This window comes from Acinonyx jubatus, chromosome D1, assembly GCF_027475565.1.
Source record: "Acinonyx jubatus isolate Ajub_Pintada_27869175 chromosome D1, VMU_Ajub_asm_v1.0, whole genome shotgun sequence".
In the NCBI taxonomy this organism is placed as follows: Eukaryota; Metazoa; Chordata; class Mammalia; order Carnivora; family Felidae; genus Acinonyx; species Acinonyx jubatus.
The window spans coordinates 73942356-73969084 of NC_069390.1; the positions used below are offsets into that span (position 1 = coordinate 73942356).

Consider the following 26729-nt stretch of genomic DNA (forward strand, 5'->3'; position numbering starts at 1 on the left):
CCCATCTCAGGAACCTTAATCTAACCCCATCTGCAATTTTTAATTAAAAAAAATTTTTTTTTGCCATATAAGTAACATTCATAAAGTCCACTATTGAGACAATAATATCTTTTGGGGGGGTGGGGGGATGGGGGGTATTACTCAGCCTACCACACTGTTACTGGTTGCTAAAACAACTTTTTTTGTCACTTGAAGGCAGGAACTGGCCAATAGAAGAAAGCTAAGTAGTATATCCCAGCTTGGGACACCTCACAGAGCATCCCAGGCTCCTAGGGTCCTTTATGATTGAACTATCCAATAAGACAAGGTACTCAGTTTCTAGTCAGGTCGAGAGCCTCCAAAGAATAGAAGTAAATTATAGAAAGTTTTTCAAGCTACCATAAAACCTTCCTTAGGTGGATCCACAAAGAGCTATCTAAACTGGCCTGTGTTCGATTCAAGCAAACATATCATGTAAACTAAAAAAGTCCCAGGCAGTGTCCACATCTGAAGATCCTAGGAAAACCATACCATATCATTTCATTATCTTTCAGGTAATGAAAGCAAATCCTTAATCATAAAGGGATTCAACAACCTTTCAAGGGGTTGGACCAGAGGCTGGTGGCCTTCCAATGTTTACATTCGGCCCATGAGTCTTGGACGGTCTCTAGCACGACCTTAACCTAAAATCCACTCTGACCTAATTCACCCAGCCTGCTGGCCTGTGCCAACCAAATATACTGGGTAATTATGCAGTATTGGACTTTGTCTCAGTTGGGTACACACATTTAGCTTATTTAATCAAGAGCGGTAATGCGGCAAGGCAACTTGGAAAAGAAGAAACACCAGAGCTCGGCTCAAGTGCTGGATTTAATGGACAATGCATAAGTAATGAGAAAGGCAGTACATGAAAAATAAAAGCAAGGAACCAAAAAACCTTGCTGGTGAGACTTTGAAAACTTTCCTTACGAATGTCAAAGCCTGTTTGTTTTTCTTGCAGCCTAGCTCCACCATGAGCTGCTTGGCAGTAAAATCTACTCTGTATTAACTCTGAGTCCATTCATATCGCAAAATGGCCAATAATAATGATGTCCCTGAGCTGCTAATTGATTGTGAAATGCTTTAAGAGCTTTATGACAGCAGGAAAGTACAATTAGTTATTATTAGATCATGCAATTCATTAACTTAAAGGGCAAACAAAACTTCAATGGCAAGTGTTTCTTCATATCTTCAATGGCAAGTGAGAAAACAGACTTGTCAGGCCACTGTTGTCTGCTATTAGCAATGTAACTCCTCCCCAGAATGCAATTTGCATATTTTGTCACAATACGAGGTTTTCTTACAAACATTTTTCGGAGCAGAGATAGAAGTGTGTTAATCTAGATGGGATGCTTTATCCAAAATATAATTTGGCCATCATATCTAATAACCAGCACTCAGTTGTAAATGCTTTTTAATTGCGTTAAATATCTGATGGTTGAAAGCAAAAAAAGGAAGTCATGAGTTGGACACTGTCAAGAAGCCCATCGAAGAAACTCCACATCTATAAAGAAAAAAAGGTTCAAAGTCACAAGGTTACTTTAAAGAGAAATATTTAAATGGCATTCACATAATAAATTTCCTGTATGAATTAATATTGATACTATCCCATTTTCTGTTCCCTAAAACATCTTACCAATGAAAGGCACAGTATTTTCCTCTGAGAACCACTGGCCCATAGCTATAGACTAGCTACTGCTCTAAATAGGCTCACTAAAATTTAGGGAAACACAAATTTAAAAGGGCTCCAAAGAAACAAACCTAGAAATGCAAGTTTTTGGTCTGTCGTTCATTATCCCACCAATTAGATAGAAAGTTTGCTGAACGTGTTCGCATTACGTCTAGTGGGGGATCATCTGGATTCTTTGACTGCCAGTGACAGGCATCCAACCCCACCACCGAAAGCTAGGGGATGTACTGGATTACATGGTCATGGAAGGAGTAAAATGGAGCTGGTCTTAGGGACGCCCACAGTCCGGGACTCAAATGCTCTGGAGACTTCACTCTCTGTCTCTGCATTTTTCTGTATTTTGGCTTCATACATTTTATTGCAGGTGGAATTTCTCCACATGGCAAGGGAGACAGGAGACAAAGCACAGGCTGCTCTGGGCTTCCAGGCTTCTAGCTTAACGATCCGCAAGGAAGGAGAACTTCCCTTCCTGGAGGTAGTTGAAAACTTCCATGGAAGGGCGCTGGTTGGCTTAGCTTGAGCGACATGACTATGCATGAACCAGTCCTTGAGAACAGGGGAACAGGCTATTATAACTGCTCCAGACAGAGTCATGTGCCTATAATACTCCCATGATTAGTAGGGTAAGGTCTGCTTATTTCAACATAAGTAAACTAGTGAGTGAAAATAAGAGGGGATAGCATAACGATAGCCACAGCATCAGTCACTAAGGAAATCGTGGTGAGGTGAGTAGGCGAGTACCACGCACCCCCAGTTTGTACCCAACTGCATTCCCTGTGCACACATACAGAGTGGCCACTCCAGGCACACATCCCTATTTTGCAGTGGTCTCTGACATCAGACAGAACAGCGTTCAGTCAGGGAGAAGAAACATCTTCTTGAACAACAGCCCCCTCAGAATTCATATGTGAAAGTCCTAACCCCCAATACCTCAGGATGTGCCTCTATTAGGAGATAGGGTCTTTAAAGAGGACATTAGTTAAAATAAGGTCACTAGGATGGGCCCTAATCTAATCTGACTGGTGTTCTTATTAAGAAGAGGAGGATTTAGACACAGGCCAAAGAGAAAAGCCTGGAACAGGTTCTTCCTTCAAAGCTCTCAGTAGACACCAACCTTGCTGACACCTTGATCTCAGTCCTTGAACTTCCAGATCCATGAGAAAATAAATCTCTTCCTTTTTTTAAAAGTTTTATGTATTTATTTTGACAGGGGAGGGGCAGAGAGAGAGAGAGAGAGAGGGAGGGAGAGAGAGAGAATCCTAAGCAGACTCCTCATTGTCAGTGAAGAGTCCGACTTGGGGCTCAATTTCATGGTTCAGGAGATTATGACTTGAGCTGAAATCAAGAGTGGGACGCTTAACTGAATGAGCCACCCAGGTGCCCTGAAAATATATGTCTCTTATTAAGCTACCCCATGCATGGCACTTTATTATGGCAACCCTAGCAAACAAATATATCTCCACGTTGTCACCCCTGTCAGCAGCAAATGAGCCTCTCTGCCTCTTTCCAAGGAAGAAGAGCCCATGCAACAATGAGTTGTTGTACAGTAACCAGTAGGATATCAGGCACTGTGTGTAGGCACAGGAGCTACAAAGGAAAGTGATATAAGGATGTGTGTTCTTTTCTTTCTTAATTCCCCACCTATCCAGGAATAGCAAATTCAAGGTATGTGTATATACATGTCATTATACCCCAACTCTCATGACCATGATCAAGATCCATAGTCAACCCTTGCACTCTACCCACTGAGCCCAGATTATTGCCTCGGAATCTTGCTTCACACAGTGCTCTAGGAAATCACTACAAATAAATCAAAATTGCCACTTGAGGTGAAACTTATTTACTCCAGGAGGAAGAAGCCGCTTATTGCCTACCCAGTATCTAACTATCTTCTTACTTAGTGGGGCAGCCATGTTTTTATTCAGTAAAGGGAACATTTTTCACCTTCTCCTCTAACACTAGTCAATAAAATATAATGGGAGATAGTGATTGGAAGACTCCTCAAAAAGACAATTGCCTGGGGTGTGCTATGTCGCCTTCCCCTTCATCCTTCCTGCTTTCTGGAATGAAACTGTGATGTCTAGAGCTTCAGCAGCCACTTTGGTTTATGAGACCACAATGAGAATGGAAGCTAACACCAAAGATGAAGGAAAAGAAAGAAGGAATCTGCTATCTTAATGATTGCGGATCCTCCATATCAATCTTAGATTATCTACATCCAGACTCTTATGTGTTTAAACCACTATTATTCTAGTTTTCTTGTTGTATGCTACCGGACCTTGATTTAGAATGATGGTATTTTAGAGGTATTGTAGAATGGCTTACTCAACACCAGTGATCAACTACTTATTTGTGTTTTTCTCTTACAAAGGCTTGAAACCTATGTATACAAATACCTATCTCCCTTCCTTGCAGCTAGGAAAGCCATATGAAATGTAAGCCAGTTCTGGCCATTGAAATCAAAGGAGAAGTCCACTGGTGATTTTTGAAAAAGATTACCGTTTTCTTCCTTCCTCTTTCTGCCTGGAAGGCAGATGTGTAGCTGAGTGGCTCCATGGCCATCTGGAGATCATGAAGCAACAAGGATGAGAATAAAAGGTGCTGACAAAGCTGGAGATGGAAGGGTAGAAATATGGGACGGGCCTGGGTCCCCTATGGCATTGCTCAACTACACAACCCCCAGACTGCTTCCCTCTGAACTTTTTGTTATGTGAGAATAAATGAACACTGTTTGCTTAAGCCACTTTGGATGGGTCTTCTGTTATTTCTGGCTGAACGCATTCCCAGCTCTGTCTCTACACAAGCCCACTAGCATTTCGGCCCTCAGCTGAGGCAACACCCCCACTGGAATCACCCCAAGCCTGGTGAATATTTTGCTTCCTGGGACAGCCAAAACAAATTGCCACAAACTGGCTTAACACAACATAAATTTATTCTCTCATAGTTCAAGAGGCCTGAAGTCCAAAATCAAAGTGTCAGTAGAGTTGATTGATTCTCCATTGATTTTTCAAGAGGCGCTGAAGGAGAAACTATCCCCCAGAAACTTCGCCTAACTTCTGGTTACTCCCAGCAATCCGTGGTGTTCCTCAGCTACAGTTGTTATATCACTCCAATCTCGGCCTGTGTCCACACACCCTTCTTTCCTGTGTGTGTATTTCTGTCCTTTGTCTTCTTAATAAGGACACCAGTCACTGGATTTAAGGCCTACCCTTTACATCTGCAAAGATCCTATTTCCAAATAAGGTTACATTCACAGGTACTGGAGGTTAGAGCTTGAAACCATTTTCAGAGGACACAATTCAACCCACCTACAGTGATGGACTCCCTCCTATTGCCCCCTTGGGGATCCATAGTATTACATTACCACATACGGCACTCAAGTCATTATTTCAGAAAGAGCCTCAAGCTGGGACTTCGGACCAAGTTCTAATTTCAGTCACCTCACTAATCATTTCAATGCCCTCGCCAAGTAATTTAGCTCTTCAGTGACTCGGTTTCTTTATCATAACACAGCAATAAAAACACCTGCTCTGTCTACAAGCTTGATGAGAAAAGCCACTGAGATAATGTAGATGACACAGCCTTGAAAACCACGAAGATTTTCAAGGAGTAAGGCCTTCTGGACTTCCTCTCCTTCTTCAAGAGCATCATGATCCTTCATCTCTGGCTTTCCAACGTCTAAGGGTGAAAAGGAAAAAAGGAATGAGCTTGGGGAGCTGGAATCAGTAAGTCGAGACATCTTCTGCTTGCGGGGGGTGTTCCCGAAAACAGAGCAGGTCAGGACAAAGGAAGAGAGTGGTTGGGCCACGGCTGAGTCTGCAGGAAATGACCCTGAGATGGAAGGGTGGCAGGCCACCAGGCACTGCACAAGCTTTTCCAAATTGAAGCTTCCATACTGCCCTGGACCTCACAGCCTTGTTATCATTCTTTAGGGATTCTAAAAACATTCACTTTTTAAAATGTAAGAAACATATAATAAGTTAATAAAAGCACATGTAGCCTCTACCCAGATTTAGCACGTTAATATTTCACCATCTTCAATCCATATTCTCTTTAAGAAACAAAATATAAAAATGCAACTGAAGCCCCCTACACATAAAATCCCATTTTCCTCCCTCCTTTCCATTACTTTGAAGATTGTGTGTATCTTGCTTGCATGTTTTGATGTGTTTCTCCAAATGTCGATAGCTAGATTAAAAAATGCTCAATGTCAGGGCACCTGGCTGGCTCAGTCCATAGAGTATGCGACTCTTGATCTCAGGGTTGTGAGTTTGAGCCCCACACTGGGTGTAGAGATTACTTAAAAATACAAACTTAAGAAAAATGCTCAGTGTTGTTTCCTACACTGAAAACTTTTCATAAAAAAGCATCATTCTGTGCATATCCTCTTGGACTTGTTTTTTTTCACTCACCATGATTTTGAAATTTATCCATGTGGCTACATAGAAATCTGTTCATTTCAACTGCTAAATATTATTGCATTACATGAATAAACCACAGTTTGTTTTTCCTACTCCCCTGCTGAGGAACAATTAGGCTGTTTCTAATTTTTTATATTATAACCAACGCACCAGTGAACAACCTTTTGTGTTCCTCCTCATGCCTATGTATGAGAGTTTCTCTAGATCTACCCATAACCCAAATTGCTGGGTTATAGGTATGTGCATCTTCAACCTCACAGACATTGAGTGTTAATGCCATTTGAATTAATCATTTTCTTCAAGAAGGTTTGAACTGTAGGGTCTTATTTAAGAAATCCTTCTCAACACTTATGGTTCTAGAAATAGTCACATATTTTTTTCACCTGTTTACATTGAGGCCTTTAATCCACCTGAAATTTATTTTTGTGCCTGGTGCAAAGTTAGTATCTAATTTTGTGCTTTTCCATCTGAATGGCTGGTTGTCCAGAACCATTCCTGGAAGTGTCCATTCTTTCTCCAGTGATTCGTGCTTTAACCTGAGGGGTAACCGTTCTAAAGCAGGGGTGATGCTCACCTTGAGCTCTTTATTTGGTCCCACTTGTCTTCTTGAGAATTCATAGCACATTTTTATTTTTTTTAAGTTTATTCATTTTGAAAGAGTGAGAGAGAGAGAGAGAACACAAGCAGGGGAGGGCCAGAGAGAAGGAGACAGAGAATCCCAAGCAGGCTGCACGCTGCCAGCACGGAGCCCAATGCAGGGCTTGAACCCACGAGCCAAAACCAAGGGTCAGACGCTTAACCCACTGAGCCACACAGGCATCCCCTCATACCACATTTTTAAATTAATGTAGTTTCATAATAAAGCCTTTTTAATGTTTATTTATTTTTGAGGGAGAGATAAAGAGCTGGAGAGGGGCAGAGACAGAGGGGGATAGAGGATCCAAAGCAGGCTCTGTGCTGATAGCAGAGGGCCCGATGTGGGGCTCAAACCCATGAACCATGAGATCATGACCTGAGCCAAAGTTGGTTGCTCAACAGTCTGAGCCACCCAGGTGCCCCACTTTATAATAAGTCTTAATAGCTACATAGCAAGTTCCCTTCTAACGTCTTCCAAATTCCCTTGACTTTTCTGGGCCAAGTGACTTCTTAATAAAGAACTTTAACTCAGTAATTCAAGAGTAACTGACAACTTAAAGGAATAACATATTAGATGGAATAAGTTTAACTAAAAACCCATTAGTACTTCTTGTCACTGAGCAAAAAGCAGGCTTAGAAAGAGTCTCAGGGCACCTGGGTAGCTCAGTCTGTTAAGCATCCGACTTCGGCTCAGGTCACGATCTCACGGTTCATGGGTTCGAGCCCCGTGTTAGGCTCTGTGCTGACAGCTCTGTGTCTCCCTCTCTCTCTGTCCCTCCCCTACTGTGTGCACTTGCTCTCTATCTCTCTCTCAAAAATAAATAAACATTGGAAAAAAAAAAAAAAGATCCTCAACATAAGAGGCCTTCAGATAGGGACCGGTGACGAGAGTCAGGCAGGTGAAGAGCTGAGATGGGGCAATGTGGAAAGCTGGTAGGGGGTTGGGTGGGGGAGGGGTGCAGATGACATCCAGCCTGCTCTGCTGGAGGTGCAGAGGGCCTGGGGGATGACACCCCTGTGGGGAGACAGCCTACACAGACAATCAGAGGCGCCCGCGCTGACAGTCAGCACCCATACCCCAGTCATGTGAGGGAGGCCTTCATGGACCTTCCAGCCCCATCCATCTGCCAGCTGAATGCAGCTGCAGGAGTGACCTCAAGCAGCACCACGTGTGGCTGAAGAATCGCCCAGTCGACCCCCAGGACAGAGGAAAATAATAAATCATTGTTATTTTAAATCACTGTTTAAATCATTGTTATTTTAAAACACTAAGTTCGGGGTGTTTTGTTACCTGGCAGTAGATAACAGAAACCATCAGAGACATAACCACTTAAATATGATGGCTGCATTCCCCCCAAGACTAGCAGGAAAGCCCAGTTAATCGCTAAACAGGATGCACTTTGCAATGCGGAATAACAGAAAATTCTATGTACTGATCCAGAATGGCGAGAAAATTCAGGAGGGCCCTGGGTTTTGACATGCAAATGAAGACAAGAGCACTCCCCATCAGAATCAGACAAACTAGAAAAGTATTCACAATCTACTTGAATTCCTAGTCAATGCCCTAGGGCAATCTGCTTTTTAAAAAGAGAAGAAGAAAGAATCTTTAAAAAACAAAACAAAACAAAACAAAACACCCTTCAGTTCCACTTTTCAAACTTAGGCAGAATGACTTTCACTGCTCCACTCAAGTTTGTCAAAAAGTAATTTTCTACCTAATTTACTTTCACAGGACGAAGACCTTCTCAGAGGCCGGAGGAAAAATCCCTTTCCGACAAGGGTGAGAATGGAACTAGATTTCCTCCAAGGTTCCCTTCCTTCTGTCTCCTGGGCACGTGTCAGGGATCCCAAGGACAGGCCTTGTTTATCCCCGCAGGTGGCCCCGTGTGTGGGAAGCATGGAGAATCCCTCCGTGGTTCGGCCAGGAGCCTGCTTTTGATTCCCCGCCATCACTGATCTCTTAGCCCTAGAGTCATGGTCAATTGGAAACAGAAATCCTGGTTTCCTGGGAGCTGTTACACAGCTAAGAGTGTGAGAAAATCCAGTGTGGTTTCTTGTTTACACAGGGGTCAAATGGAGGTGGAACGAACTGAAAACCAATTTTGACTCCAGCTTTACTAAGTAATTTACAACAATGCCAAAAGAGATAAAAATCTTCCCAGGAAAGGAAAGCAGGCAGGTAAATTACTGTGGCTTTCTAAGTGAACTGCAGGGTTTTTGCTTATCTTCTCTTTCTGCATTCTTCTTCAAACAGCTGCTCCTTTGCTTCATTATTTCCGTATGTAAATGGGAACACTTTTTATTAGCGAATGGCTCTGAAGGGTGATACCATTTCCCAGCCCAGACATCTCTGTGTGTGGTGTCCCCACACATACCAGCACACCCCAACCTTTTCCTTTGTGCCCCAGATCCAATTGCGGGCTGTCATGAAACATTAGTGATTTTTAATTACAGAGTCTAATTACAGTGGTAGAAATTATCATGCAGAGAATAAGCTGGCGCCTGCACCAGCCCACTCAGACCTTTCCATCGTGATTCTACTCGCATTCTTGGACTCACTTATAATTTATGTGCTGTGGGGAAACGTTGAGAAGGTGGCCAAATTCCCTTGCAACCTCCGAATTAAGATGCACGGAAGAGAAGCAGTTTCGACATAGCGGAGAAGGTAGGATCTTTGCCAGACCCTGCACTTACATGGCCCGTGGGGAGGCTTGCTAAGTCCCAAGCTCGGATTTGCCGGAGAGGAAAGTCGGAGAGAACAGCAGGGGAGAGGGACGGGATGGGGCTCCTCTGCTACGTTCGGCAGCACCTCTTGTGGACTGTGCTAGACACTTTGTACAGAATCTTCACCATTACTTTCCACGGCAGCGCTGGGAGTGGTTACCTCACTTCTACCAGGAACACCTTCCTCCTTAACCAACCTGAGTTCCCTTCACCTGGTTAACTTTTTTTTTTAAGTTTGTTTGTTTGTTTTGAGAGAGAAAGAGCATGGATGGGGTGGGGCAGAGAGAGAGAGAGAGAGAGAGACAGAGAGAGAGAGAGAATCCCAAACAGACTCCACGCGGTCAGTGCAGAGTCTGTTGTGGGGCTCGAACTCATGAACCGTGAGATCATGAACTGAGCCGAAATCAAGAGTCAGACACTTAACCGACGGAGCCCCCTAGGCGCCCCCCATCATCTGGTTACCTTTATCCTTAAGGACTGGCTCGGTCCTTACCACCTCTCCACCACCTCCTCTCGCCTGGGCCTCTGAACACTACAGCAGTCTGCGTTTAGCACTATTAAAACCCTTGTTTTACACTCTGAGGAAATTCCTTGTTTATTTTTCCACCAGCCGCTACTAGAGTCCTGCAGAGAGGAATTTGATCTTACCCATCTTTGTGTCCCTCAAATTTAGCACAATGCCTGGCGTATGGTCTGTGCTTGGTAAGTGTTTCGGGAATGGACTGAGTGAATTGCCCATAGGTACACAGTTAGTAAGGGGGGAGGCTTCTAACACACCAGTTCAGGTCCGTTTGATTCCAAAGGTCTATTCAAAGCTTTCTATCAAGGAGTAATAGTATGCAGAGCATTGTTTCAGCAAAAAAAAAAAAAAAAAAAAAAAAAAAAAAAAAAAAAAAAAGAGAGAGAGAGGAAAACTCATTATCCAACTTTAAATTGAGGTTAGAGGTCACAGAGAATCTTCTGGCATTCTTGGAGAATGGGCATTCAGTGATACGTTGCTGGTGAGAACAAGGATTTGGCGGTCTTGTGCAGGATGAATTGGCTGTTTGTGAAGACACCAGAGCAATTCTGTCCCCTTTCTAATCCTTCTGTGCCCCTGGGGGTCACCAGGACCGGGGGATGACAGCATCTCCTGCCGCTGATTTCAGAGGCACCCTGAAAAATATCCAACACAAGAATTTAATCTTGGATTAAAGATTAAATTCCTTTGGATTAAATAAATGGAAGGAGCAAAATTGGTCTCCCCCCTCACCCCAGAGCTCGTATGTGGGAGTCCTAACCCCCAGAATCTCAGAATGTGACTGTATCTGGAGATTGAGTCTTTAAAGAGGTAATTAAGTTACAATGAGGTCGTTAGGGCGGGCCCTGATCCGACCTGACTGGTGTCCTTATAAAAAGAAGAAATTAGGACACTGATACAGAGAGAATATGACGTGGAGGCACAGGGAGAAGGCAGCCATCTACACGTCTCAGAGAGAAGCCTCGGAAGAAACCACCCTCGCTGATGCCCGGATCGCAGAATTCCAGCCTCCCGAACAGAGAAAATAAATTTCTTCTATTTAAGCCATGCTGTCTGCGGTACTCTGTTATGGGAGTCTAGCAAACTGATGCATTCCCAAAAGTAAAAACTGAACAAGTTTAATTTTCAAACACGGGCGAGGTATTCTGAGTGAGTGAGTGACGGCCTCTAAGTGGTAGATGGCCATAATGAGTCTGGTTTCCTCTGTACCAAGAAAGCACAGGAAAAGGAACTTAGCCTGACCAAACCCTTTGTAACGATAGAATGTTCAATCGTCATTGCATTTCAGTGGGCCATATTGCAATAAGAAATGTTTTGTTTCTTCAATATGGATTTATTTTTTTTTTAATGTTTTATTTATTTTTGAGACAGAGAGAGAGCATGAGCAGGGGAGGGGCAGAGAGAGAGGGAGTCACAGAATCTGAAGCAGGCTCCAGGCTCTGAGCTGTCAGCACAGAGCACGATGCGGGGCTCGAACTCACGAACTGTGAGATCATGACCTGAACTGAACTTGGACGCTTAACCGACTGAGCCACCCAGGTGCCCCTTCAATACGGATTTAGGTAGGTGTGTATGTGTTATTAGAGTGCAAGTGTGTCGTTAGTGTGCAAGTCCTCAGAGTTGTACATAGGGTCTCTCAGAAGTCTGAAGAGGCCCATATGCACCTCATCTCAGCTAAGAGAACTTGGGAGGGCCAGTTAAAGTCCATCCTGAACTATTCCGTTGAATTTGAGACCAGACCACACAACTCAGAGCTTCTGAAATGTACTGATGGGACTTCCACGTTGCAGCTTTTTCAGGGTCAGGGAACTGATCTGAGAGCCGGAAAACCCCTAAGGGTGATGGTTTTGTGACCTGGGAGTTTTGAAGAAGAGAGTGTGCTCCACCTCAGGATGGGGATGACAGCGGGGAACTGGGGTGTACTCCTGAGCATCCCCTTGTGACCGAGTGGACTTTGTTCATGCTTTCCCATTGCCTTTCAAGACAGTCACTTAGCAGTTTTTCTTTAAGATCTTTTCCCCTTCCGGGTGCCTGGGTGGCTCAGTTGGCTGAGCATCAGACTTCGACTTGGGTCGTGATGCCGTGGTTCATGAGTTCGAGCCCAGCGTGGGGCTTTGTGCTGACACTCAGAGCCTGGAGCCTGCTTTGGATTCTGTGTCTCCCTCTCTCTCTGCCCCTCCCCCACTCAAGCTCTGTGTCTCTCTCTCTCTCAAAAACAAATAAATATTTTTTAAAAAGATATTTTTCCCTTCATGCCCTATTTATTATAATTCCCTTTCGTTATACCAGCTCTTTGGTAATGTCTGACACACTCACTCATCGACCTTTGGGTGATGGTGCCGTGGGTAGCAAAGAGTTGGACAGTAGAGGGGATAGGTACACTACCCAATCGTACCCCTCTGTGGATGCCCACACAAAGGGGTGCGTCCTACTGGGAGGACTGTACTCCAGGGGGGCAGGTAGACAGCCCAGTGAGAGGTGACCCACACCAGGGCTGGGAAGCGGTGAGGAAGGATGGGTGACACAGAAATGAGGATCTGGGTGACTCCGGGGCATGACTGGAGGGAAGTGGCCTTCAGGACACCAGCCTGGCTTTAGGGTTACAAGTGTGAGTTGCAGGTGGGGGGGAAAAGGAATTGTCCTAAGTAGTCTTTTCAAAAGCAGGCTAAAAATTCCTCACGAAATGATAATTAACCTGAATTGCTTTTGTATGGCTGTTACTTGTCATCTTGAATGGAAAGAGCTAGATTTAACGTGGGTCATTTCTCCTGCATGCCGGGCAGTCTCGGCCCGGCGGTTCTCAGGACACAGCTCTGTTCAGGAGAGGACAGAGACCCACAGAGACGTGCTGTTCTCCATGACCGTGTGCGGACCCTTAGGCTGTCATGGGCAGTCAGCGGGGTCCACTTGGAGCCCTCCACTGAAGTCTATCGAGTCTTGCTAACAACACGAGACCCAGGGACAGCATCTACTCCCCAGACACCCTGGCTGTCTTCCCAGCCCCGGCCCTGACTGCTAGGGAATTCACAAAGATTTATTCTGGCTCACACTGTCTGCCGCTGCTTTCTTTTCTCTTTCTCCTGCCGTAAAATCTGCGTCATCTCATGTAATTCTGGTCCTTGATAAACCGTATCTTTTCTCTCTGTTTTCAGGGAAAAGAGGTAAATCACTGCTAAACAGGCTAAGATTGGGAATTTACTATTTTCATCATTTTTTTTTCAGGGCACAAAGGGGGGCAGAAGTAAGAGGTTACTTTACAAAGCCTTGGCAGAGTGTGATTTCATGTCTGTTGCCTCATGGTCGTCTCACCACCCTCCATGACAGGAAGGTCAGGTATTACCTCCAATTACAATGAAGGAAACTGGGCTTTGGAGAAATTGACTGATTTCGTCCAGGCCATGTGGTTAGAAAGTGGTAAACTGGGCCTCAAAGCGTCGCTGTGACACCACGGTCCACACTCTCTAATAGCCAATCTCATTGGCATTTATTGAGTGCCTACTGTGTCCCAGGCTTCACGCTGAGGAGTGAGCTTTAATTCTCCACACTCCCTGCTGTTAAAAAATCTCCAATTCACCTCCACATGTCTACATTCAAGGTGACCAACACTCGGAGAGGGTGCCGCATAGGTCCCTGTTCAGAAGCTTCTCTTCTGACGGCTCAGGGCAAAGAAACAATGCCAATTATAGTGGTTCCTGGATTTCGGAAATCTGTTCCGGACTTAGGATGTTGAAGTTGACATGAAGCCAATCCCTCACTTTTAGAGTCTAGACCCGTGCTGACCAATAGAACTTTCTATGATGATATGGAAATGCCCTAAATCTGCCCTGTCCAATACGTTAGCTGCTAGCGTGGCTATTGAGCGCTTGAAATGTGGCTAGTGGGACAAAGCAACTAAATTTTAAATTTGTATTTAATATGTTTTTATTTAATATGTATTGCTTTATTTTATTTATTTAATTTATTTATTTTTGAGACAGAGAGAGACAGAGCATGAACAGGGGAGGGTCAGAGAGAGAGGGAGACACAGAATCTGAAGCAGGCTCCGGGCTCTGAGCTGTCAGCACAGAGCCTGACGCGGGGCTCAAATTCACGGACCGCGAGATCATGACCTGAGCCGAAGTCGGCCACTTAACCGACTGAGCCACCCAGGCGCCCCTAATATGTGTTGCTTTAAAGTTACGTTTAAATACCCACACATGACTAGCGGCTACCATATTGGATAGCACAGGAGTCTAGACAATCGCATCAGGCAGACTTGAATTCAAATCCCAAATGTGTGTGAGCTAACTTCTCTGAGCACCAGTATCCTAAAATGGGCATAATAAGATCTACTTAACAGAGGTAGTGGATGTGAAGTGTCCATGAGAAGGCCGAGGTGCTTTTTATACGTCACAGCGGTGTTCTCTTGTTAATGTCTCCAATCCCTGCCAGACTATAAACTTCATGAAGGCAGGGACTCTACCTTATTTACATATGCATCCCTAGCAATAAGAACAGTATACAAAGTAGGCGTTCAGTAAATATTTCTTGAGATGAATTGAATAAAAGTTGGCAAGATGTCCTGAAGCAAGGCCAATGAAAAGAGAGTGGTGCCCACTGCCCCTTTGTCACCTTAGGCACTTTTCCTGAATTACCTGAATAGCACCATCTGCCTGTATCAGAAGATAATACAAGAAACAAGAAAAATTTGTGGTAGTGCTACTATAAAAGATGTAGTTGAGGATGTTGTTCACTATGTTAAACAGTGAGATTTTATGAAGATGTTCAGAATAAATTTCTTTCTCCGGGTAGACTATCACTACTTGAGCGGTAATATTCTGCTTTATCCCATGACCTTCTTATGAACATATAACGAGGAAGTTTTCACATTTGCATCGGCTACCAAAGGGTGTCTGAAACATCTGAAAAATGTAGGATAAACTTATTCTTAAACAGAATGTTAGTTACTTTTAAAAACAATATGCTAACATGGCTTTGTGTCCAAATTAGACGCACCATAGACTATCAGACTGTTCATGTGAAAAAAAATTATAATGACTACACTATTGTCCTGGTGTTTTGAAATGGTTTTTTGCCACTTCTACTGTATATTTATTGTATTTTCTTTCCAGGCTAACAATTGGATCCACTGCTTAAAATTTAGAGGTACTTCACCTGCAAAGGTGTCTGGAGGTCGAACATGTTATGTGAAAATGTAACTGATGTACTGTATGAAAATAAGCTTACTCTGCATTTCCAGACTTTGAACATCCTGTGGAAAGCTGAGAACCAAATCTGATGTTCAGATTTACTCAAGGGTTGTTCTGTTGTAAAGAACAGGACCCACTCAAGCTAACTCAACTGAGAAAGAAAGTTTCTGCAAGGAAATATCATACTGACATTAAGAACTGTCTCTCTCTCAGGAGACAGAATCTGATTAGCTCTATCCAGCCAACATTTTGCCCACCCTGGTGCCCAGTTTAGTCTGCACTGGCTGCAGAACTGGGCCCGATACAGTTGACCACACAGCAGAGAGCAAGGGAAGAGGTGCCTAAGACTGGTTTATCGTTAAGTAATGTCTCCTACAGAGTAGTGTCTCTTTATATTCTAGGAATCCTTGTAAGCTATCTTAAACACTTTTAGGAAGGGATGGGAGAGAGTGGGTAGAGAGGCTGAGTATGTTGGGGAGCAAATATACAATGATCATTTATTTAACAAATGTTTACTGAGTGTCTACACTACAAAACGGGATAAGAAACAGTTCTAATGAATCCAAATTTAGTCTTGGTGCCACCTTTGGCACAGGTCACAGGCTGCCCAAATCTGCTGTTCAGATTTTATATTTTCAACCCTGTAGGATAGAGGCCAGCCTTCAGAGCCATGACCCAGGTACCCAAAGAGCTTCTATCACCAAGAAAGATAAACTTCCATGTCCATCAAACTGTCTGACGGTGGGAAAATGCACTTACCCAGTTGGAAGTAATTTTTAATAAGATCAGGACGAAAGAGGCTTCATGGTTAATTTTCAGTTAACCTCTTACTAAACAGAACACTTCGTTCCCCCATCGAAGCCCCTACTGTAAAAGATTTGCGTCAATGAGAGTAGACAAGCAAAAACAGAACAGTAACAAAAAAGAACCTCATGGAGCAAGATCGTTTGATAGTACATACAATCGATTAATTGCTGCCTGCGTGACCTACAGGCACCTGTTAAACTGTGTTACGACGTCTCAAGATAGGGAAACACCAAACCGAGCCTACTGTTTCTATGCATCTGACTGAGGAACTTTGGGAAAATCTTACCGGGGACCACGGCATAGTAATTACAATGATGGTTAACACACCAGGCACTACAATGCTAGGTACTTAGTATATAATATCTTATGAAAATAAGACACATATAGACATATACATATATATACACGCACATATACATATACACGTACACATACATATACATTTATGTCTTATATATAACTCTGAGAAGTAGGGGTTATTGTCACCCTCAGTTTACAGATGAGAAAACTGAGTCTCAAAGACTGAATAAAACCTTTTGATTACCCAACCCAATCTGATTTTAAGGACTTTTTGTGGCCTACTAAGTCAATGTTTAAAAGGCAGAAAATAAAAGTGAAAGTAACTTAGGTAATTACTCAGTTGTTGTCCAGAGACCCCACCCAGATGATTCTGACCCAGAAATGGATTTTGGAGGGCCTGAATTAGTCATTCCTCTAAATGGGTTTTAATTTAAATCAGCAACAACCTCCACCCCCAAATCATGCAGAGAGGTGATGACCACTTATAAAAATCCGTAGGGAGTCTGACTCTTGAGTTCAGTTGTGGAAATAAGCCAAAAGGCGTTTCAACTCAAACACACGTGTGGTGGGGGTAGCATAATCATACCGAGTCAAGATCAAAGCTGACAACAGGGAAGTCATCTACTAAAGGAAATCATTCAAAGATCACAGCAGAATTGCTTGTTAAAAGCGATCATAAGCCATGGTGCAAATATTGATGTTTCATAACATTTTTATTATTGTCATTTTAAACGGATGGCTTAGCAGACTATTTATTGGTCTGTTCTGGGGTCTCCCGACTTGCCTCTAATGAGTTGACCTTATAAAATTAGTGAAATCAGACCATGCTGTAAAGTGAAATCAGACCAGTCCTGTGAGGGCTTCCCCACAAAATCTACAAGCGAGAAACGCTGTGTCACTGGACGGGGACAGCGCCATGTGGAATGGCAGAAGGAATGAAGTCACCTTTGGCAAAAATATAAGATTAGGTAGTTTGGGGCAACAGAAGAAAAAGCATTTATGCTTTCAGCTTCGTTCTCACCAACCTCCGTGAGTGACACTCTGTCCCCTGCATTTCCTTCTGCCTTCCCCGTTGAGCGTTTCCTTTCCTCCGCCCAACAGACCTTTTTCCCAGGCTCTTAAACAGAAGGAAACACCCCTCCATGCCTCTGCCCACTCACTCCTCAGCACGAATGCTTGCTTTTCTGCCTCTCTTTTCCTCACCACCGTGTTGGCAGAATTTAGAATTATCTCGCTTCACTGAGGTCTGGGTCATAGGGAGTGAGGGGATCAGACGGCAGGAAGCAAACGTCCCCGGTGGGAGAGTCGTGGGCAGGCCACCCTGGCGCGTGGGCAGGACACTCAGCAGTCGGTCCGCTTGCGGCTCAGGTTCGTTCCTCCCTACTCCACGTTCTTGTGTTGAATGCTCCCCAAAGCACAGTGCCCTGTATTTCTGAGCACCTGGCCGGGTCCTAATCGGACCAGCTATGACAGCGTGTGGAAGTTTTCAAAAAAAAAAAGGTGTGAAAGTGGTTTCAGACTAGAACCCTGAGAATACATGTGACTACATAAGAAGTTGGTTGTAGGGGTGCCTGGGTGGCTCAGCTGGTTAAGCATCCGGCTTCAGCTCAGGTCATGATCTCACCATTGGTGAGTTCGAGCCCCGATCGGGCTGCTGCTGTTGGTACAGACCCCGCTTCAGATCCTCTGTTCCCCTCTGTCGCTGCCCCTCCCCCTGCTTGCACGAGCACGTACTCCTTCTCAAAAATAAACATTAAAGGGGCGCCTGGGTGGCTCAGTCGGTTACGCGTCCAACTTCGGCCCGGGTCATGATCTCGCGGTCTGTGAGTTCGAGCCCCGCGTCGGGCTCTGTGCTGACAGCTCAGAGCCTGGAGCCTGCTTCTGATTCCGTGTCTCCCTCTCTTTCTGCCCCTCCCCTACTCATGCTCTGTCTCTCTCTGTCTCAGAAATAAATAAACATTAAAAAAAATTAAAAAAAAAAATAAAAAAAAAACATTAAAAAAATTGCTTGCAGTGGTTGCCTCTGGGGAGAGGAACTGGAAGACTGGGGGGTGGAGGCAGAACTTGATTGTCACTGTCTTTAAATCCTCTTCCAGAGCTCGGATTTTGTATTGTGTGTTGGTCTTTTTCTTTTTTAATCAGGTTTTAAAGGACCTCGAGGGTCATTTAGTTGAAGCTAAGATGTCAGGCACGATTTTTTAAAAAGAGGATCCTAGACAACTGTTCACCTGCCTCTCCCCTAGACCTCTCTGAAGTCCTCTCGAATGGGGACAGTCCACTGGCCCAAGCCCCGCATTTGCCCACAGGACTGTCTCAAGAGTGGGGGAGTGGGGGCGTGGGGGGCGGGGGGTGCGGCTGCCAAATCATTGCTTGTGCATCTTCAAATAAAAACTCGCCCTTCAAAACTCCTGCACTCTTGCTCATATTATTATGTGCCAATAGTATCAACATTTATTGAGATTTTACTAAATGTATAGCATTCTGAATGCTCTAAATAATCCAATTTATTCTTATTTATAGATGGGCAAGCTGAAACAAGTAAAGTTAAGTGACTGGCTGGCTACCGTGTCCTAATACTGGGGTTCAAACCCAGGTGTATCTAACGCCTGCGCTCCTAATTCCATCATCATGCTCCCTTCCCTTCCTCGTGGGTTGTTTACTGCATCACCCCCACATTCACTGAAGAGTTTTCCGGGTGACATGGTGTTTGCATCTTCTCGTGACCTCACCTTTATCCTGGAGTGAGGGACAGGAGTGTGGAAGGGCCGGGAGGGAAGGTTGGAGGGCCACTCTGGATGGAGGGAAGCAGAATTAAAACAATAAGGGAAAAAATCACCACTACGAATATCCAAGCACTGCCTCCTCATTGTCTATCATCACATCTTCCCCAACATGCGCACGCACACACGCGCGCACACACACACACACACACTCATAATCACAAACACCCACGCTGAAGCCCTGACATCCATAGGTTCCGCTGTTCAGACTTTTGTTTCCCTTCTTCCTAGGAGTTTGTGCTTTGACTTTTTATTTCATCTTTTATCAGGAGCATCACGAAAAGACTCCCTGGAAAGGGGAACACAAAGACATACCTGGTCGATTCCCGCTGAATGGACCGAAAAGAAGACCTCCTCATGTGGGGAGGCTGCGCGGGATTGGGAGCAGGTGCGGTCCAGGGCATGGAAACAAAGGCTGGCCAGCAAGAGGTTAAAACAGGAAAGAAGAAAAGAACCGGGGTCTGGGAAGTTCAACCGGACAGAAGGAGGAAAGGACATCTTTTTCTGCCTTCCAAATGTGCAAATTAATTCAAGACATAAGAAAGTTAATCATCTTCCTCCCCTTGCCCCCTGCCTAATCAACGAACTGAAAATAAATAACTGAAATACTGTCCTCTCAGCCTTTACACAGTGAAACAAAACTACAAGCAGAGGTTACGTCCTGGGAAAAAACAAAAAACAAAAAAAAAAAAAGCCCACCGAGTTTATCTTTGGTTTTCAAACTCAGAAGGGGTCATCACAACCCTACTAAGGAACATGCACACCACAGAGAACTTAAATACTAAGTATCTAGATAGGTATCTTTATATCACTTAAGTTTTCTATAGCTTGTATCTAGGCAGAAGAGGGGTGTCAAGTTTCTGACAGGGGACTGGCATACAAGAGAAACTCTGAAGGATTTAAACAGCTTTCTGCACAAGGCAAAACTCAAAACTGTCAAGAAGATTTACATTGTTTTGCTTTCGTACTTTCCCTCACCCTTCTTTTCATTTTTCTTTGCTTTTTTCCTTTCTTTTCTCCCCCAGTGCACGCCCTTCTCTTTCCTTTTTCTACTCTTCTTCTCTTTTTTCTTTCTTTACAAAAAAAAAAACATAAGACAGAACAGCCAATAACATTGCTTTCCCTCTATCACAGTGTGTGGGAATCAGAAAAAAATAAACGCCATACCTCATTAGGAGACCGTCAGCCCAGAAAGAGGGATCCAAATAAGAGACCTGGAAGCAGAATACCAGGAGCTGTCAGAGAGCCACTCACAATCACTGGGATGGGAAGGGCTGCATCCTTGGGGGCAGTTTTGTTTCATCGGCTGAGGGGATGGAAACAGATACTCACAGATCCTCAGAGTACGTTAACCGAGGTTAACACCATGAGCACATGGCCAAGCTTGCGCCAGTTCTCAATAAATAGTATTTCATTTGGATATCTGGACGGAACATATACGCAAGGTCTCCAACATGATGCCGCTGATCTGCATGCCAGTGTGACCCTTGTGTCAGAGACGACAGTGACAAAAAGAACCCGGATAATTTTTAGCAGTATGATTTCTGTGGGTTTGAGCATCCATGTGGAAACCTTGGGGGGACAGTAAGGAATACCGGATTGGGAGTCAGGTAAAGCCAAAGACGTCTGCTGTGTGCCAAATCTATGGGGGCAAGTTTGCAGACCCTCGCCCTGGAAGCTGCAAACTCTGCTGGGGAGGTAGCATGTTAATAGATATAGATATAGATATAGATATAGATATAGATATAGATATAGATATAGATATAGATATAGATATATAGATTATATATATTATGTTAATAGCATGTTAATATATATATATACACCTTTATAAATGCACACAAACACACTTATAAGTGCAACAATAAGGTTAAGAAAATATGGAGAAGAAGTCACTCTGCTTCAATGAATAGAAACAGCTTCCTAACCATCTACAGCCCCCACTGTCTTCTGCCCTAAGCAGCTGCATTCCGTTCTCACCTCCAGCTCCCATGTGTGGGCATATACCCACCCAAATGCCAACATGACTTCTGCCAAGAGAGCTGCAGGTTCCTCACTTCTGAGGTCTCTAGCCTGTCCCTGACCCTGGCAGCTGATAGCCCCTTGGTCTCTTGTGGTTCCCCAGGCTTTTCACTTTTAGCATACTTCTAACCAGAATGACCCATTCATTCCTTGGCCTCTGCCTGGACGTTAGGGACGGCTGACTTCTGGCTCTTCCTGTCCACTGATATCCCACTCTCGCAGATTTTTGGCTCACCCCCACCTAGTGATCTGGCTAATGCCCAGACTTCAACACTTCCTACCTTCCCCTGCCCTCGGCCTGATGGAGTCCGAGTTTATGGCTTGTCGGTGGAATGTCAAGATCCAACCTTCTTGCCCCAGTGAAGTGAGGTACATGATAATAATGGAAAAACAGGGAAATTACCCAACCAACCAATCCCTTTAAGATTTGGCATCCAGAAAAGGCTTCTGTGGCTTTAAGAGACCAACCAAGGAGTCACCACACCAGAGTGAGTCTCTGCCTTTCTCTAGTTATAAAATGAACTAACACCACAGAGGAAGTCAGCAAGTATTGCCTACCTTGAACTACACATTGAAAAAGTCCGAGAAGTACCACAGCTAAAGCCCTCTAAATGTTTAGGAGCTCGAGCAGGCTGGGTTTACTGAGGTCTGATTGTGTGGCTTGAGTCTGCATGAGGAAGGAACAGTGGAGCCAACACGGGGGACAGTCCACGCTAGCTGCCTTCCTTCTCTTTCTCCTGATAGGTACATTAGATATAAGAATGCGGGACCTACTCTGCAGGGGGATGCCGAGGAAATATTGTCAGTCTCCCCACTGGATTAGAAGCCACTAGGCTGGAGGCAGCAGCTTACATATCTCCATACCCCCATACTTAGGCCAATACCCGGTATGTAGTAATAGCTTGATTAATGTTTGATGAACAAATGATTAAGACTCTGTTTCACTCCATTCTGAATCTTCCAATTAAGTATTCCTCCAATTAATACTTATCAACTCGAATTCAAGTATCACTAACAGAGGTTAGGGGGCCTTTCTAACATCGTGGCTTAGGAGACCCAAAATGTTTAACTAAAGCAGTTTGTTCTCCTTCTGCTTAGGAAGCGTATATCATCGTTGGCCCAAAATAAATTAATTTGGATCCAATAGAGTCTGGATCTTAAGGTTTCCTTTCGTAAGGTTGGTGTCACTGAGCTGTGACCCTCAGATAATAGTCTAGTATTCAGAGGTCGGAGCCTCAGGTCCAGCTAAGGTTAAGAGCAAACAATTGAATGGAATTGAGAATTTTTCATGTGGACAAATTTCAAACAATGATGTAAAAATTATATTGTGTTTCCTGCTAACGCGATGGGAATGTTAATGGGGAGATGCAGGACGCGCTCTCTCTCTCTTCTCTCTCTCTAAAGAGTAATTCCGAAGCACTTAATTGGATTCTTGAATAACAACGATGACTTGGATATGGCTTCTAGAAGCAGGGGCAGTGCCTGAGAACCACTTTATCTGAGACTGAAATGCGTCTACCTCTTTCATGAAACCCAGACAGTGTTGCACACGTACAGGGGACCCACCGAATATTAGCGGAGCCAGGACCCGATCCCAGGGGGAAAAGCTGCCATATTTTCCTCAAAATATCAAGCCGTTCTCTCAGAGAGCATGCCCAGATCCAGGGAGTTAGTCAGATATTTCCTAACCCTCCAAGTGATCTGCCACACTGCAGTCTAGTCTGAAAGATCCCCTCTGCTTACCAAGACTTGGCTGCTTCCTGGTGCAGACTGACTCCAGGTAAAACTGTAAAGATGCCCAAGTTTGTCTTTGTGGCCCCTCCAACTCAACTTTCTAGCCCCTTCATGCCCCCTCCCTCTGTCCAACCACCCTTAAATAGGCCTTCAGATACAAGTTCCCAGGAAAGGCTTGGTATGCAAACTCAGGTGCCTGGATTTCCTATTCCAAACAGTGGTCTCTGTGGAATGAATGACTTTGTCCCTTCTAATTTAGGCCAAGAGATGTGTATGTTGTTGTGGGCACATGCATGTGTCTACGTGCCTAAGGAAGTCCTTTCCCCGGACCTTTCAATTTCAACAAATGTATTGTAAGCACTTTGGAAAGGCAGAGCGGTGAGGGGAAGTGACTCTCAATCTTGACTACAGATTAGCATCATCTGGGATGCTCCTGAAACTTACCAATGTCTTGCCCTTACTCAGTCCAGGCAATCAGAGTCTTGGCCAGGGTTTAAAACCACTGGCACGATGGAACACACTTGGGCGTGGCGGGTTGTAGGTTCAAATCCCAGCCGTGATACTGACGAGGGGCATGATTTTTAATAAATCATTTAACTTGGGTATGTCTCAGTGCCTTCACCAGGAAAATGAAGTAATGGTACCAATCTCACTGAGGTGTAGGGCAGTTAAATGACAAGCAGGGCACCAGACCCATAGTAGGGGTACAGTACCTTTGGTTCTTTCTTCCCCACTCTGCCAGGCGTCGAGCTAGATGCTAGGAATCACACATACAAAGAATCAATTACCATGACAGTATCTAGCCCTTCATAAAGATACCTCCCTTTGGATGAAAACATTTTTCCCCCTAGCAGTCCTGAAAACTTCTACCAGAGCAGTGACTTCTCACTTCTGGATGCACATGAAAGTCACTCTCAGAATTTTTTCTTTTTAATGCAGATGGATATTGGCTCCATTTCAAAGATTCTGACTTAATTGATCTGGGATAGGCCCTGAGCATCAGGATTTTTAAAAAGCTTCTAAGATGAATCCAGGATTGAAAAGATACTGTCCTAGAACAAGGACAGATATATTATTCCAGAAAGAGTAATAAGTAAAATGGTTCTGCCCTCCAGCTCTGCCACTTTCAGTATGACCTTGGACACATCATATAGATTCTCCAAAATTGAAAATGGAGATAATATTATTTGGCTTAAAGGGTAGTCATACAGATCAAAAAAGATAACGTAGGCGAAAGTGCTTTTGAAACCATCAGACCTTGTGCAATTTTAAGTTATCATTCCGGAGGCGACAAAGTCTTGGGTTAGCGTCATGGTTAACTACAAACCTTCCCAAGATTGTCCAGGCCCTGGGGCCAAATGGAGAGTTGGGATGGAGAGTCTGGGAATACAGAGGGACATGGTGTTGACTGTAATAAGACTTTGAGAAAGACGTTCTCCAAATGAGAAAAGACTAATTTTTTTCTCTGGGTCAAAAATCCATCAGACTTCAAGGCAAATTGAAACAGCAAATTCCTCACCGTCCCAAACAACGATTTATCTGATACATAAACAGCTAGTGGGACTTTTTATTTTTGCAATACGGTTTCTGCTTCCCAAATTTGGCTTCCTCCAGCTCCTACAATGCTCCCCCACCAACAGGTCTTTGAGGTAGATTGGAATAGTTCATTATTCTAATCACGCAGGTCCTGGGTATTGAGTTTAATTTAGCTGCCTGTGAGGTAGGATGCTAGGATATTTTCAAATCTTTAGCCCCTGGCGCTGTAAACCAGCCTGAATGTCAGCCAAGAAAAGTGTTGAGATGTAAGCCAGCCCTGCGTTCACAAATACTACCCATTACTTCTGTTATAAGGGAAAACAATAAATGTCGCATGTAAACACTACTTTGTGGAGGGTCTTCAACATCAAGAAAGTTGAAGTGAGGGACTGTCACTGCACGCTGTTCCAACATTTCCTTAGACAGTGGCACTCAGTCTTGGCCCCATCACTTGGGAAGTGGTAGAAATCAGAGTCTCAGGCCCCACCTCTCACACTTAGAGTCTCCGAATCTGCGTTTTTAACCTGTATTTCCCCACAGGTGATTCTTATGACATGAAGCCCTGTCTGACAGAATTGTCTCATCAAATCCTCACAGACCACTGTGGCAGTTATTTCCCCATCTCACAGATGAATCAACTGAGACTCAGATGGGAGCAGCTAGGTCCAGGACTCAGTCAGCACCACACCATGATTTATGGACAAACCGAGACTGTCCCAGATCTGCTGATTCCAACAGCAGAGCACTTTCCGGCTCATGACATTGACCTTGTTGTAGGGTTTGTTTGTTTGTTTGTTTGAACTATCACTGAGGGCATGGTGTCTATAATTTATTTCGCATCCTCTTTAGCATGAAGCAGCTTCGCAGGGATTATTCTTAACAGATAAACTGCAAGTGGGAGTAAAAGAGAAAAGTTGTGGGAGACACAGCATCCAGAAAATAAACATGACAAAAAAGTGAGATTTTCACCAAGAAGGACCTCTACAAGAAAGCTGGAGAAAGGCTTCAATCTATGGATTTCTGGTAACCCTGGAAACCTGCACCTCTATAGAGCAAGGATAAAAACCCTCAAAGGACTGGGATGAAGATTAGTAACATAATTAGATAGAAGGCAGACGGAACCCTTTGAGAAAGAAATCAATACGTACACAGATGCAGAATACCAATATAGGAAACACCCCTGCCCCCCTCACCCCTGCTGCTGGGGTGATGTTCTGCAGCAAAACACTGGCCAGGTCCTAGCTGGGCCAAACGCGGGGCAGGGGCTCTGACTGATGATCTCACCCCCACCATCTTGCATTTTTGCCCTGCCTGATCCAAACTCTAAGCACCCACGATCCAGGCAGTGCCAGAGGCTGAAGGAGTAGCACTACGCAGAGGAAAATCACTGGAACAGGTATGGGAAGATGAACTAGCTGTGTGACCTTAGACAAGTCACTTAATGTCTCCAAATCTGTTTCTACATCCTTAAAATGGAGGATAACAACCCTGTCGTGTCCGCCACAGATTCTTTGAGTGTTAACTATGTTAGATTCTTTGAGTGTTAGCTATGTTAATCCATGCAAAAGTGCTTGGGAGTTCATGATTTTATCATCATGGAGTCTGATAATATGTATAGCATTATAATTACTACTTTTTTCTTGGCCATGCAGGCACAGACACTTGAAATTCACACTGGTGCTGAAAAATGGCCCTGCGCTATGCAGAAGCCATTAGCTTCTGGGCTGCTTGAATTGTATGTCAAACTAGGTGCTAACAAACACTAGAGGGTGTAATAAACACAGGTTGTTTAGAAGGGACAGGGAATAATCCAGAAAAGCCCCCTAAGGCAGCCCCACTGGCAAGTCACATTGCCTCACATTCCACTATTCTGGCGGTATTTGCTTCCCTGAAGCATTGTCCTTGGGAAGCTTTGAAATGCAAATATTCCCAGAAAAGGTTAACATATTAACTACTCTCTGGCACTTTAGTCTGAATTAGTCTATCCACGGATTCCTCAGATAATGTTCTTAAATTTCCCAACGAAGGGAATTGAATGGTGATTTCAATAGTGGAGAAAAGAGAGAATTTTGGAGGCTGAGACCCTGCCTTGAGACCCACTACCTGAATAGGGATGCGAGGGGCCACTGGGTGCCTCACGGGAGGTAAAAGCCCCAAACCAGTGAGGTGAACACTAAATAAAACTGTGTAGAGAGTGCTGAGCCGAATTCACCCTATACTTTTTCTCAAGGTCTAAAAGGAGAAGAATTGGATCCTGTAGTCCCCTGCCTGATCTGCCTCCCTCTTTGGGCCAATTATTTGCCTTTTCCTCTTTGTGGCAGAGTGTAGCTTGCTATTGCTCCAGAATGTGGG

At 44.2% G+C, this 26729-nt stretch overlaps 1 protein-coding gene across 1 annotated transcript in view; it reads left to right on the forward strand.

Moving 5' to 3' along the window:
- LOC128311644 (uncharacterized) overlaps positions 1 to 26729 on the forward strand; it is a gene marked incomplete at its 3' end in the record, with an annotated part of 39797 nt that overhangs the window by 1091 nt on the left and 11977 nt on the right.